Raw genomic sequence first — 15800 nt, 5'->3', positions numbered from 1 at the left:
GATACATGTTGCCATGTATCTGAATTCAGTCCTAGAACACTATGGGAAATAATAAAAATAATAATTTATTATTTATACCCCGCCCATCTGGCTGGGTTTCCCCAGCCACTCTGGGCGGCTTCCAACAAGGTATTAAAATACAGTGTCATGTTTATATTGTATATTCATAAAGATAATTTCTGATATTTTAAGATCATAAATTTATTCACATACAACATTTACATTTTAAAATCAAGACAGGCTTGTAGATAAGGGATAAAACATTTACAGCACAATTCTATACATGTCTACTCAGAAGTCATCTTATTGAATCAATGGAATTTACTCCTAGGTAAATATATATATCACAGCCTTAATTGGATATGATGGTAAGCTTCTTCTTTTTTAAGGAATTCTGATACCTCAATTCCCAGTTTCGTATTTCTTCCCTCATTGTCAGTTTGATTTTTCCTTAAAATAATTCAAATGCTCTATGTATCATTCTTTTTGAATGACTAATAACACCATTGGTAGACAAGGTGATGCATTTTTAAAGAAACCTTCTTACCTGCAGTTGATTTTTTTTTTGAGGCTTTTGCCTAGGACTGCATTTTAAAATAAAATACACAAGACTGCAATATTACACCCACCTCTTACCTGGAAGTAGATTCCACTGAACTCAATGGGGTCTACATCTGAAGTAGACATGTAGTGCAGTACACTGTAAAACTTTAAGAGCATGCATCAGTGTCTGCTTTATGATTCATCTTCCTCCTCCTTCCATGTTCACATGCTACACTGATATGTCATCATCTTAGTCATAAGACCATAAGAAGAGCTCTGCTGGATCCAGGCCCAAGGTCAGTCTAGTCCAACAACCTGTTCTGCAGTGGTCAATTAAATGCTTATAGGAAGCCTGAAAGCACAATTTGAGTGCAATAGTGCTCAGTGGTTGTCATTTCCTCAAAATAACTGTTTGTTTGCTGCCCTTTTATGGTACTCCAGAATCTGACCATACCTAATGGTGGAACCAGCTCTCGTTCTCGTGGAATCAAGGAAAAAGAAAGAAAGAAATATGCTTGTGCAGTTTGGTGCAAAAAGGTGATGCATGTACAAAACTATTATTTGGATATATTTAATTTCCTTGTGCAAGCTACTCAAGAGGAAAAAGCTTATTTCTGATGGTGGAAGGGAATCTCTAGATTTTGGCCTGTGTTGATGAGATTACAAATAGTGGTCCAGTTCATATGTAACACTAAGACAGACCATAATTACATGTGAATGCATGAGCATGCAGGCACTCAGAATAAAAACTGAGGCTGCTTCACTCCTTCCCCTAACCATTCTGTTACTGTGCTAAACCATGAATTGGCTTAGTTTGTGGTTTGTCTACTCCAGATGAACTACAAGCTGTAAAGACAAGAACATACCTTATTTACAGCTTTTGGTTTGTCTGGAGTGAGATAAACCATAAGCCTTGGTTCAGATGTAACCCAAACTAGCACAGCCACAGTGTGACTGTAGATGGACTTATTTACTGTAAGTAGCCACACACTCATGAGTTAATTTGAAGGCATGGTTTTGCATGTACTGTTACATGCAAAACAGGCCACTGACAAAAACTCTGATTTTTCTAGTCCTTGAGAGCGGTTAATAGAGGGAAGAAAACAACTGAAATTGCAGGATAGTATTTATATCAAATAATATAGATCCTCCATTTATCTAGTGTGCGCCCTGGATAGTTTTTGGCCACTCAGACAGAGCACATGGAGTCAGCAGCAAAAACAATGTATTATCTTCATTTCAAACATTTTAAGCGTTGGTTCTCATTTTTTCTGCCTACAAAGGTAGTTAATTAATTAAATTTTGTACAAAATGCAGTATTTTGTAAATATACAAATTTTAGGATAAGCTCCTTTTCTGTCCAGCTATGTAAAAGACTGTAAGCTGCAGAATAAATGGCATTTATTTTCAACCTTTAACCTTTGGACCAGTAATCTGTCCACTAATCTCCTCTGGGACTACTTCTAACATTCCATACATGTCAGCAGTTTCACTCAAATCTCTTATATACCACAGGCAGGGGGGAGAGGGGAGGGTTTTTTTTGGCTAATATGTGGATCAGATAAAAATGGATTGAAAATTTATACTTTTGCTATCTGTTCTTTTTCAGTGAGAAGTCTCCCTCTCCTCCTTTTTTTTTATCTCTGCAATCTTGTGAACTGTCAGGGCCAGAAATGAGAAGGCTCTAGACTCTGGAGATGCAGGAATAAATAAAAAGCACAGGTCCAGTAAACTTTTTTTTTTTAAGCCTCTATGTTTTCTCTCCCCCAAAATATGGTATGACCTATACAACCCACTCATAATCTTGCTGCTGTAAAGCTGCTGTCTCCTGATCTTCCCAACTGAAAAGCAATCTGAACAAAATGCTTCCTCCTTCTGTGTCTGCATGACAATGCCTTTCATAAATGTTATTTACTGAAGCCTCACAGAATAATTGATAGCCATTTTTCAACTAAGGTTTAAGGTAATAAAATTGGCTAGGAAGAAAAGGGAGGAGTTATGTTGCAGGTTTGATGCTACACTCAGTATAAACTAAGTCAGGTTTATTAAAGTGGCCATTCCTTTTTTTTTACGGTGGCTATTAATAAGTTGCGGAAAGACAGAGTGCTACATGTAGTGGAGGGGTTGTTCCGTGACTATTTTATAAAACACCTGCCTCTCTGATTGACAGGCTGCTCAGCCAAACTCTTCTGTGCCCCAAAGTATTATTGTGGCAAACTATTAATGCTGTATAACTGGAGTAAGAGGAAGGTCCATACATAGGTCAATGGTCTAACACATGCTTTCTGTACAAGAGACCCCAGGTTGAATCTCTGGCGTCTTTGGGTAGTGCTAGGATTGTGAAAGATTCCTGTCTGGAACCCTGGAGAGCCACTGTAGAGATAGTACTGGGCTTGGTGGACTAATGCTCTGACCGTGTTTATAAGGCAGCTAGCTATGAGTGGTACAGTACCTAGTAGTCTTGATCTGTGTCAAGCTGGATGTCCTTAGGGTGATTGTTATAATTTCTGAGGCCTAGGGTCTCAAATATAGAATATGACACCCTAGAAGCAAGTGTAATACTTTCTGTAGCATATACTCCTTAGAGAATCCTGAAAAACCAAGGTCTCATTTTTAAGCAAACTATCAAGGCTCTAGTCTAGCCCCTATGTAAAGTCTTCCTTACATGTTTCTCAGTGGAATCCACCAGGGGGTGTGCTAGCACAGCACAGCCCCTTGCAAATCTGGAAACGTGGGAGAATGCCCTTTAGGGGAGAACAAAGCACATCAATTATATTCTTATGAGGGTGTTGTTTCATGCAGCTTCTGAAATTGGTGGTTTGGTGTCTGCTTGCTTAATTGTGTGGCAGCAACTTTCAGACAGATCAAGCCTTGTTCATACATATCATTGTTTTTGAACAGATCTAGAACCTAAGAAACATTGGAATTTCCACCCTCTTTTTATTGAAAAGGATGCAGGGTGCTTGCATTTAATGCAAAGCAATCATGGAAGAGTCAAGGGGTTAGGTTGCATTTGTGAGCAGACTGCTCGTAATAAATGGAGGGGTTTCATAACGTAATTTGGCCCTTTAGCTTTTATAGGCTGAACATCATACCAATGACTTAAGGTTTGAACAAAAGAAACACCAACATTAGTGTTTAGATCAACATATAATTATACTTTGTAAAGGAAGAATAACACAATTGATAGTTGGAGGAAAGGCTCATAAATTTTAGTCTTTTGAATGTTTTCACAGCAGTAAAAAATTATATATGGTAACTTTTCATGTCATATATCTGCAGTTTTTGCCGTCATACAACAACTGCAGTTAAGTGATTATGTCACAAGCAAACCTGTTTTTCCATGTTACAGACATTTAGAGGGCAGGATTTATTTATTTTTCATACGCATATTTGTGGACATGTGCACTTTCATTGAACTTGGAAGCTATTCCAAGTATTTTGTTTTTTAAACTTTCTCCTGCACACCCCACCCTACCCATGGGCTTGCGTCTGCCATGCCACTGTAATACTTCATGTGTAAACTCCACTAAATCCAAAGAAACTAACTTGAAGGTGTAAGTTCTTGATAGTCTTTATTTATTTATTTATTTATTTAGCATTTCTGTTTCACTTCTTGGCTGCCAAAAGCAGTGAACAATAAAAAATCATTTGTGGAAAAACATACTAAAATTATTTCTAAGCCAGATACACAATAAAGAGCAGAACCTAACAAAATGGTAAAACAATGCATTTCAGAGGATCATCCTACCATGGAGCAACTTTTCAGAGAGCTGTAACAGGGGCTGGAGAATATTACCTTCTCCCCCTTCTTCCAGCAGATATCCTGGGAGTAGAACTCCAATTATGAGAATCCTAGATCCACCCCACACTATAATGCCAATGGGAAAGTGACCAGCTTCTCCTGCCATAGAACACATTGAGGGTGTTGCGTACTAAGTGGCACATGTGTCTGGGAACAGGACAGCTTCATTCTCTCATATTTTCCACCTAAGGGTCTTGAAGACTGTTATTTAGGTTCTACTGGCTAGAATCTAGATCATTTTGGATCATCCCTTCTTCTTGCATTTTATTATATATGTGTTGAGGCTTGTATACCACTCCAAGTACCACTTGCAGTAGGGAGCTGCAGCTGACAAATGTTGAAAATTAATGAGAATGAATGCTATTTTGACAGCTCAGTGTGGAGTGTCATACCCAGCTGTTGCTGTACTTGTTGAAGGCATGAACAGCCATGTGAAACAGCATTCCACCCAGGATAATTAAGAAGACCAACAGCTGAATTTTCCCTTATGACTGAATGTATGTTACACAACCTAACAGGAATTGACATGCACTGGTTGCATGGTAACCTACAGCTGCTCCAATAAGAATATCCTTCAGCCAGTGATGAGAAGTAAAAGCATCTTGAAGTCTTAAGCACGGTCAAGTGGAAAGTGAGTTAGCTCTGCTGAAACTCTACTAAAGCCGGGAGCAGACAAACCATATAGAAAGAGTTTGTCATCACTGAGTAGAGAACTAGGAAATAGGGAAGCCAACGGCATAATGAAGGAAGGAAAGTGACTGGGCCAATATTATATAAGTGCTCTCAGCCAGGCCACAGTACTGACCAATATCTTCCTTTGCTGCCTTGCAAAATTTGTTACAAAGAATACTTAACATTTGCCACCTTTTCCTATGTGAAGAGCCCCTTTTGAATCACCGCACCTTACTACAGCTTTACAAATAGCAACTTTTTCACATTTGCATCCTACCTTTACTCTAAGGAGCTCAAATTGGCATACATAGGTCCCATTTTATCCTCACAACAACTCTGTGAGGTAGGTTAGGCTGAGAGTGAGTGATTTGCCCGAGGCCATCTGGTGAGCTTCATGTCTAAGTGGAGATTTGAACCCTGGTCTCCCAGGCCATGGTCCAGCATTCCAACACTGCATCACACCGGTTCCTTTTAGTAGATGTAGATAAAATGGCACCAATGGAGACTCTAACTTCAGGGCTGGAATGAATTAACAGAAGAGTTGCATCAGAAGGTCATAGGCAAAGAATGAAGCATCCCTCCCCTCTAACAACATTGTCACTCCAAATTGCCCTCTCCTGAAATGGCTTTTCTCTAACAAAAGCAGCTGTTTGGGTTTTGTGGTATGTATGTGTTTTCACTGTTTAGTTCCTCAATAAAACCACCAAAAAAGAGCAAAACTTTGAGATAACAGAACTTATGTGGAATGGCAAATATAGAAAGAGCTCCTTTTTTGTTGTTCCATAGGCTGTCGTATCGGAAAGCTTGTATCCAAACTTTTTATGTAATACATGATATTATCTATCACAATAGAAATGTGCTTCTGAAAATGGCGATTAAATAAATGTTGGTGATATGCTTTGTAAAAGCAATTGTCATAATGCCATGATTAAAATCTTTAATTTCCCATTAGACATATTCTCAGGAAAAGAAACAGGAAATTGTTGTCTGTGATAAGTATACACAAAATGCTCCTTTGTATTTCCGTATTGAGGAACGCATTCTTAAAACCACAGTACAGAACGGGATGATATTTGAGTCATTTTCATTTGTTGTGACATAATATATTACAATTCTTAGAATAATTTGTGGCACAAGGGTGAATTATGCATTTATTTTCAGCAGTAGGAAGAATGGATTAAGTTTAAGTGGGACAATTCCTACATATGGCACATACAGATTAATGTGACTTCTGATATCACATTTCTGTATAACTCTAACAAATTTGATCATAGAGATATATTGAACTAGATAATTTTTCAAAAGTGTTTTGGTGTGTGTGTTTTTAGAGCAGCAGCCTTCTATTCCAATACAGTACATTTTGGTTTTTCATGTTAATTCCCTGTTCCAATCAGGTAGCATAAGTAAACATCACTTGCTGGATGAGAAAACACACATTCAGATAGGTGCTGTGCTTATAAGTGCTCCCTGGATCCAGCGCTGAGACTGTGATTGCTCTCTTCAAAATCCTTGAAGGTAGGAAGAAGTCCTCTTCTTGGACTTAGTTCCTCCTTCCTCTAAAAAACAGCCGAGTAGCATAATTATGAGGTGTCTGACTGAGCTGAATGCTAGCAGCCATGACAGCTTTAAGCATACATATTTGAGTCAGGGCCCACAGCTTCCCCTTTTGAAATGATCCAGTTTGTGTGTGCAAGAGCCATTTTTGTACATCCGAGCATCCTTGGATTCCTGAACATGAGCATGAAAGTCACCTTTTTTCACTGCTTTGACCATTGAGTTTCCACATGCTCTGGCTTGTTTAATCAAGTAAAATTGCCCTGTCCTTGTCACCAGAGACCCATCTTCCTGATCTTTCCTACTCTAATCTCAGTAGTGCTTTCTGTTCATTGATACTGAAAGCTCCTCTTTCATGTTCCACTTCAATAATCTTTTAAACCTGTACTCTGACATTGACATGATTATTTTATATTTGTCAATTACAATTCCACTATAATTTTATATAATGTGCCTATCTGTTGTGGGACATCTCTAATGGCAAAAACCCTCTTGTTGAGCAGTAGTAGGCCTCAGAATGACTCTTTCTGTATAGTCTAGAGGTCTTTAGATTGTGTATATAAAAAGGAAACTGAAGCCCCCCCCCCCCCCCCGCAAGTTTGTGTGTTAACCACAACTGTAGGGAAGTACAAGCACCTTATTTACTGCACAATCCTACCAAGAAATAATTATCATTAAGTTCAATGGGACATTTCCCCAGGTAACTGTATGTATGTCCCAAGACAGATTCATATATAGGCTTGCAGATTTGGTAGATTAAAGTGTGGATTTAGAATGAAATTTCGATTCTTGAGTGAAAATAGATTTTATATCTTGCATTTTTTAGGACTATGGACCAACAGGTTTTGATTGATCAGTGCTATTCTTGGGAATGGGATTCTGTTACATAGTAGATAGAGATTCAGAAATTCATTTTCAGCATTTTCATTATATTAAGTTCAGGGTTTACTCAGGGTATAAATGTCTTAGGCTAGTTGTACTTGAAAGAAACTGACTTGACCTTCAGAAAAAAATTCAAGATGTAGTACAACCTCAAGGGGCAAAATATCATGTTGCTGTATTTAATTGCCTCCTTCTCCATTCCTGAAACCTTTCCATATTGCATGGGGAGGAGAGGGATCCGGCATTCTCCTGCCCCTTGTGGGGGATTCCCTGGTCCTGAATGGGGTAACTGTGCCCCTGAAGGACCAGGTGCGCAGCCTGAGAGTCATTTTGGACTCACAGCTGTCCATGGAGGCGCAGGTTAATTCTGTGTCCAGGGCGGCTGTCTACCAGCTCCATCTGGTACGCAGGCTGAGACCCTACCTGCCCGCGGACTGTCTCGCCAGAGTGGTGCACGCTCTAGTTTTCTCCCGCTTGGACTACTGCAATGCGGGGCTACCTTTGAAGGTGACCTGGAAACTGCAATTAATCCAGAATGCGGCAGCTAGACTGGTGACTGGGACTGGCTGCCGGGACCACATAACACCGGTCCTGAGAGATCTGCATTGGCTCCCAGTACGTTTCCGAGCACAATTCAAAGTGCTGGTGTTGACCTTTAAAGCCCTAAACGGCCTCGGTCCTGTATACCTGAAGGAGCGTCTCCACCCCCATCGTTCAGCCCGGACACTGAGATCCAGTGCCGAGGGCCTTCTGGCGGTTCCCTCATTGCGAGAAGTGAGGTTACAGGGAACCATATAGAGGGCCTTCTTGGTAGTGGCGCCCACCCTGTGGAACACCCTCCCTTCAGATGTGAAGGAAATAAGCAGCTATCATATCTTTAAAAGACATCTGATGGCAGCCCTGTTCAGGGAAGTTTTTAATATTTAAAGCTGTACTGTTTTTAACATTTGATTGGGAGCCGCCCAGAGTGGCTGGGGAAACTCAGCCAGATGGGCAGGGTATAAATAATAAATTATTGTTATTATTATTTCCCTCAAACTATACTCAAGTAATAACATTTCAATATGTAAGTAGGCTTCTGACAAGCAGAGATAGTTATTGTAAGATAATTTCATTCCCATCATCAAAAATTATTATTATGCCAACGTTTCATCTTTGATCCATTTCGAGAGAGCGGGAAGCTAAAAACAAGACGTTGCAATGTGGGCATCTAATGCTATGGCTGCTGTGTTAAATCACATGGGATTAAAGTTGGAGAAGGAATTTAAACTTATTACTCTGCTCATAAAATAGTAGTTGCATTAATACAACAAATATTTTATTATAGAAATTATGGTAAAATAATGGCTGATTTTCTCTCTCTGTGTGTATATACACACAGGCACAGTTATGAAAGGTGCATCAGATATTACACACTTTTAAAACACCTGCAGCTCTCCAATTATAATTTTCCCTCTTTGCACCACTCTTTTAATCTCTCCTTTTTCTTTGCATGTAAAGGCTGAAAATGCAGCATGTTTAAATTGTGCCAGTAGTTAAAAATAGAAATTGGTTACATCAAACAATTCTCAGCTGCTGCTTTAAGCAATAAAAAAGTGATTTATAACTTGTTAACCTGGATCTCATGGATATCCTTTCAGTAATAATGTGTGTAGACTGTTTACTGTCTAAATCAGACTTGTCAGAGAAATACTCTAGTGATTTTTTAACGTCAGACTGAAGGGAAGCATTCTGCTATGTTGTCTGATTATGCAGTCCAGAACGGCTGTTTCCCTTCGTATAGCTGCATATTGAATAGGAGTAACAAAGCTTACACTCATCAGAGCTTTTATGAACATTTTATATCATGCCTGTGATTGTTGCTTATATCAACATACCTCAGGTATTTTGATGGGATATTATAGGGGTTATTTCTTCTCCCAAAGCTACCGTGGTGTTTTTTTTTAAAGTACTTTATGATGTTCTTTTTGCATTTCTTGCACTCCCTCAAAAATTGCCCTATGATTTTGTTATATTGTGAAGTTCTGCTATACAGTACTTTGTTACTACATGTGCTAATATAAACGGATCAACGGTTGGTATTTTTGTGTTATGGTAAACAGCAACAATAAACAACTTAACAGTGGCACAAAATTTTATGCCACTGAATAAAAGTCATAAAACCCTATTAAATAGACCCCAGTAAATGTCAGAGAATTGGCAGACTTTTTAGAAGAAAATTACTGGGCACAATTGCTCAGATATCCAACTAAATTAGAAGATTAAAATGTATATTACTTTGAGGAAGAATTGTCATAAACACTTAATGTTAGATGCTTGGAATTAACTTTTCTTGAAATATAAATGAAAAGTGTTGCCTACTACCCTATCTAGTTCCAGTGCAAAGTCCCAATCTTCCAGTTCTCGTTAAGCATCCTTTCCTTTGGTTATTGCTGTGCTACTTATCTGTGCTAAATAGCAGAGCCAAATCCAGAAGTCCATATTCAGAAGTATCATTAAAGGGACTCAAAATAAGGAGGAAATAAATACATCAGGGTTTTGTTCACTGTGAAATGTGTTACTCACCCCACAGTGAAGATAGAAGAAATGTATACAACATCAAAGACATAACAAGAGATGCACATTACTAAAAATGGCTTAAATGGGGGGGGGGGGGGAGAGAATTGTTGTCAGTGGGTAAGAATATGCTTTGAAATTGTATTCACTAAGTACATAAAGCTACAGCTGCCAAAATGGGCAGAAAATAGAATGCACCAGATGCAAAAGATGAAAAGCTTGCTGTTTCTGCTTTTACTTAAGCCACCTTTCACTCTTAAAATCCAGTGTTATGAGAAAATATTATGTGGTCTGCTCCTGTGCGTTTGATGCAGTGTAGTGAAGCTGTGCTTGGCACTGCTTGAAGTGGTTCATTATTTCTTGGGTCAGCAGAGGAAAGATGAAGACAGTGGGAAGGACTGAATACATTAATGCAGCTTGGAAGGACAAACTTCCATGGGCAGGGCAGCAATGGGAGCACCAGACTGGCTGTGCCAGTGCTCCTGCCCCAACCCAGTCCTCATAATATTTAGCAATGCTGGTATCTGGAGTGCAGCTCTGCCCCACCATAGTAGCTACTACTAATGCTGACCTTGCATGTGCAGAATCTCATTTTACATCAGAGCTTTCCAAACTGTGTGTTGTAACATGTTAGTGTGCCGGCTTCAATGTGTAGGTGTGTCACACAACACTCTTATAAGGGGTTTGTTTAACATTCTGTTTGCTAGTAAAACTGAACTACTGTGTCGCAAAATGAGGCATGTCTAAAAAGTGCATCACCAACATGAAAAGTTTGGAAAGCTCTGTTTTACATTACAATCTAGAGAGTTAAACTTCTTTTGAGGGGCAGGATGACATTTGATCCACAATTTATCTAAGCATTACAATGGTTCATTCTTATCCTGAACCAGGTAATTGCAAACTTTGGTGACAGGCATTGCAAAGTGTAAGAAGCATGACTTAACATGGAAAGGGGCAACATTCCTCTTTTATGAGAATCTGCAAAGTAGGAAGGCATGGGTGGACTGGGCCCATCAGACTCTGAGCATTCAGAAATGGCCTCAGATCTATCTCCAAATGAAATGGAAGATCAGAAACCAATCTCTGCAAGTTCTTCAGTAGTTTGTTATAAGGAGCAGCTGTTGAGAATAATTCAAACCATAGGAGTTCAAGTCTCTGAGCCTCCAGCAGATGAGAATGACCCAGTTTTCCAGGTCTGGGCTTCTAGGGGAGCCAGTCACTGAATACCCTGGATAGCAGAATAAAATGCGTAAGACAAGAGCATGATTTTTAAAATGAGCGTTTTATTCTGAGCCTTTTTTGTTTTTCAGTCATGATTTGTTTTTCTCTTGTTTGAGAGTATTTTGTCAATGATTTGTTGCTGGGATTGATATAAATAATCATTTGTTATTCATGAACCTCAGTGTTTAGTGAAGCCTAAAAAACAACAACAACAAGCCAATGCATATATTACTTAAGGTGGTGTAACTACACTCAGTTCATATTGAGATATGATTTTGTCATGAACCTCATGTTGGGCTTACAAATTTAAACCTGGTTGTCTGCCCTGATTATATTTTGTATGCCTGATGCAACCAGCTGGCCTGTAATGCAGGTGTGAGTTAAGATTATTTCTTCCTTCACTGGTTTTGTCACTGCACTTCTAGGCTGTGTTATCATTTCTGAATCTTATTATTCATTAGGGTTTATGCCTGCAGTTGTAACATACCTGAATCTCCCATTGATTTCTATAAGCTGTTGTATCTTTAGGATCTTTGAGGCCCTTTGATAGCACTTTGAAAATCTGAACCTGGATTTGATTTTAGCATACCACTCTTTTAAGACAAATAAGGAAGTAAAGAGGTAATGTTAACAATCTAATAGAAAGTCATTTAAATTATTTATAAACAAATGAAAAGGACCACCTCCCAGTGGTGCAGCAGTAAAACTGCTAAGCACATTTGTAAAGCTGAGCAGAGTCTGGTCAGGTATGGTTTTAAATTGGATGGGGTACCGTGTGTTGAGATTCTTGCCTTGCAGGGGGTTGGACTAGATTTGCTTCAAAGTCCTTTCCAATTCTATGATTCTGTGAAAGTGAATTTACTGTACTTGTATTTTGGACAGAGACTTTTCCCTAATATAAACAGATATGTATAAGTAATGAGATTTAATAAAAACTTTTAGGATTTATTTTTGCAACATAACAGCAGGGCAAACCAGTTAGCTAGGGATTTCATCTTTGACTCAAATCTAACAGTGCTGTGATTTTTAAGATAATCTTTTAGGAAAATTTGGGACACAAAGAATGTACTGAGGGTTAATGAGGAGAACCAGATCAAAGGATATGATCAAAAAGGAGGTATAGAAAAGGAGGCATGTATTTCTGACAGCAACCACCCAGAACAATCCTTTTTATTACTAGAGACATTAAGGGAGTTGCTAAAGGAGTTTCCCATATTCCCCAATTCATGCTTCAGCACACAAAGTTGAGGAAGCGATACCAATGGGAAGAACATACAATACACCATGGGATTTGGAACACCAGTATGATTCTGATCTTTATGTGAACTGAAATGCCAATGCATAGCTCATGATTCTGAGCACCTGCCATGTGGACATCTGCCATGTGTTTTGTGGGCAGCAGAACCAATGACTTTCCCTTTGCATTGTTACTGAAATGTAGGCTTGCCATACTTCAGGAAAACTCCTGACATGTCCTGGTTTTCGGGTGTAAAAATAGCATTGGGGGAATTTTGCCGAATTGGCAAAATATCAGGGAAAACCTAGATGTACAACACGATGGAAAAAGCAGTGGAAACAGCTCAGAAAGCTTAAAATCACTATTTTTGGGTTAGGTTTCCTAAGAAAAGCTCAACAACTTTGCGGGCGTCAGGAATTTAACTATTTGAAATATGGCAACCCTACTGAAATGGGACTCTATCCTTTGTGCTCCCTAAGAGTTTTTTGCAGGACTAAATCATCTATTTGTGACTGCCAACAAACCTATTGTGTGAGATTCAGACAACCATGGGAAAAGTCCTGGATCCCAAGTGACAGCACAATGCTTCACCTACAATTTAAAATAATAATGAGCGAAAGGGAGGCTCCAGCAATTTCCTGTGCCAGATAAGGCAGACCTATTCTGCTGTACTTAGTGAAATGGAAGTGAGAAAAATATCTTGCTTTGCCATTGTCCATGCTAGTGCTCATGTTTATCTATATTAGCACAATTGTGAATGAGTGTGTTCACCTCTTCCAGTCTTGTAATTGAAGGAAAGGGAAGTCATGTTGTGTACATTCATTCATTTCGAAGTCAGAGTGGCTGTGAAATTGGCTTCATTTGGTTTTGGGGAGAAGAATGGAGCCACAGCATAATAATGGAGTAGGAATGAAATAGTTCATTATAACCTGTTTACACTGTGTGTACTTTATTTTTAAAAATCAGAACTTTATAACTTGTTTGTAGTTTGTTTAGATGGTAGTTTTGAAGGGTCCAAAAAAGTAACTATGTTCCTATATAGCAAATCAGTCTTTCCTTATAATACCCCGCTTTCTGCAACAGAATCCTTGAAAGTAGTTTGAGCTTGATGAAATTTTCTTATTTGTTTAAAGTTATCTGGACAAAACTGTAGACTTCCCACACAATTTTCTCTGACAATTTCCACTTGAGTGATAATAATATAGCTCCATCCCACACATCCCACACTTTTAAAAGTTGAAAGACAAGCAGGGAAGATTTGCTATGAGCTAGACATTTTAAATGCTATTGAAGTGGCAATCCTACATACACTTGCAAAGGAGTAAGCCTCATTGAACCCAGTAAGACTTACTTTTGAAGAAGTATGCATAAGATTGTACTGCTATTTGTAACATCTATTTCAGCATTTTAGCTCTTGTTTTTCAGCTGCTTCATAAGAGCAAAGTTGGAAATTACTGGTAGGTATCAGGTGGTGTGGATAGTGCCTAGGGGCTGAGGATGTTTTCATCGATAGACATAGTTTTGCATCTGTGCCTGGTGACCAATCAGTCACTATATTTCTGAGGAGAAAAGCATTTTCCTCATTCTTTTTTTCGGTCAGTGGCTCTTGGCTTCTCAGTTTGCCATTGAAGCTTTTTCTTGCCCTGCTGTAGCTTTTTCAGCAGGCTTCATCAACCTGGCACCCTCCAAATGTTTTGCACTTCAGCTTCCAGGCATGCTGGGACTTGTGGTCCAAAATATCTAGAGCACACCTGTCTGACAAAGGTTCTTATGCAGTGACACACTGCTTCTTCTTCTCCGTAATGGTGGCATGCTACAATTTGGATGCTATGGGTGGGATTCAACGAAGTTGTTTGCATGGAATGAAGTCCACTTGCACAACAGAACTTTTCTCCTCCTTCCTTCCCCCTAAATCTGCTCTGGAAGGTTGGGGGAAAACCCAGAACAGGTTTAAGGGGCACAGGGGTAAAGGAGAGAATGGAAAAGTGACCTTTCATGAGTGGACCTCATTTTCCAGGTGCATACCCCACTTAGCACTTCATTGAATTCCACCCTATGTACTCATTTGTTGTAGTTAAGCCCAGATGAGACTGAATGTCTGTGGAATTCCTTTCAAGCTGTGTGTTTCTGTGATGCCTTAATATTTGACATCATATTTGTGAGGGTGACTCGAAAAGAGTGGAAATGTCGTAGATGGATTGGAATAGGCCCAAAGCAGATTTGGAGGAAAGAAAATTAGAATGTTGCTAGACATCCTACACAGTAATTTTAGGAAGTGGACAGTATTAATTTAATGGAGGCAGGTGAGATTTATTTCCTCTTCTATGCCAGCAGTTTTTATACGCCCTTTTGCTCTCCTGCCACCAGGCTGTGTTCTTGTTTGGTTCTTAAAACATGGTTAGTTCTTTGAAAGGCTGTGAGCTTCATGTAATAGAGTTGATACTAAGCATATGACAAAATCTATATTGGTTAACAAAAAAAAATGTAATTTAGCAAATGCATCTCTTAATTGTTTAAATTTGCAGATCTAAGCTTGGAATGTGTGTCACAATTTCGTCCAATGTGCATAAAGAAAGGTTGCTAAATGCCAAAAAATTAACAAATATTGAGCTAAATTTGAGGCCTGAGACCCTGGCCAAAGAGATCTCCTGCTGCTGCCCCCTGCCATTTGGCAGTGATTCCATCCTGCTTCCTCCTCCTATCCCTTGTGCTAGACTGGATATTTATACTGACTCTGGAGATGAAACTGCAGGTCTGTTGGAGTGTGTTGCTGTGCAGTAGCTCTTAAGGTCTCTCAGTCTCTGAAGCTATGTTGCCACATTGGAATGAATGTGTGGCTTTAAGATCGTGACCATGCAGCTTCCTTTGAGAATCAAACTGTATATTTGGTGATTTCCAAGATGAGGAGACTGGCTTGTATTCATACTCTTCGCCATGAAATATTGCAGTATTTACCAGAATAATCAAATTCAAGAAAGAACATCTTAAGGAAAGTGCTTAATTTTAGTCTCTCTTGGAATGTAGCAATGCCGCATTGTAATGTGAACAATAAAATATGCTGCATTGTATAGAGATTACAGAACTTTACAATCCAAATTGCTGGGCAATTATATCTAAAGTGTCCTGTAAATGTTTTCTTTTTCATATTTAAGAACTATTTCTTACCATTTTCCTTTCGTACGCAAATTATTTTGTCTGCTGATTTTTGTGAATCTGTTTTTCCTCTTCCCCCTCTTTGTGAGTACTGTTTGTCTGAAATTCCTGGCACGATGGCATACTTCAGAGCTTTCTCCTTTGCAGAGCCCCACAGAATCTAATTACAATTAAGGC

The 15800-nt window shown here is 39.0% G+C and overlaps 1 protein-coding gene across 2 annotated transcripts in view; it reads left to right on the top strand.

Annotated features, from left to right (window-relative positions):
- Positions 1–15800, top strand: part of PACRG (parkin coregulated) — a 213907-nt gene that overhangs the window by 60784 nt on the left and 137323 nt on the right. The gene's annotated exons all lie outside the window — the stretch shown is intronic.

Source organism: Podarcis tiliguerta (assembly GCF_965153285.1).
Source record: "Podarcis tiliguerta genome assembly, chromosome: 3".
NCBI classification, from domain to species: domain Eukaryota; kingdom Metazoa; phylum Chordata; class Lepidosauria; order Squamata; family Lacertidae; genus Podarcis; species Podarcis tiliguerta.
The sequence above is the reverse complement of the archived record's forward strand: the minus strand, read 5'-3'. Positions and strand labels throughout refer to the sequence as shown.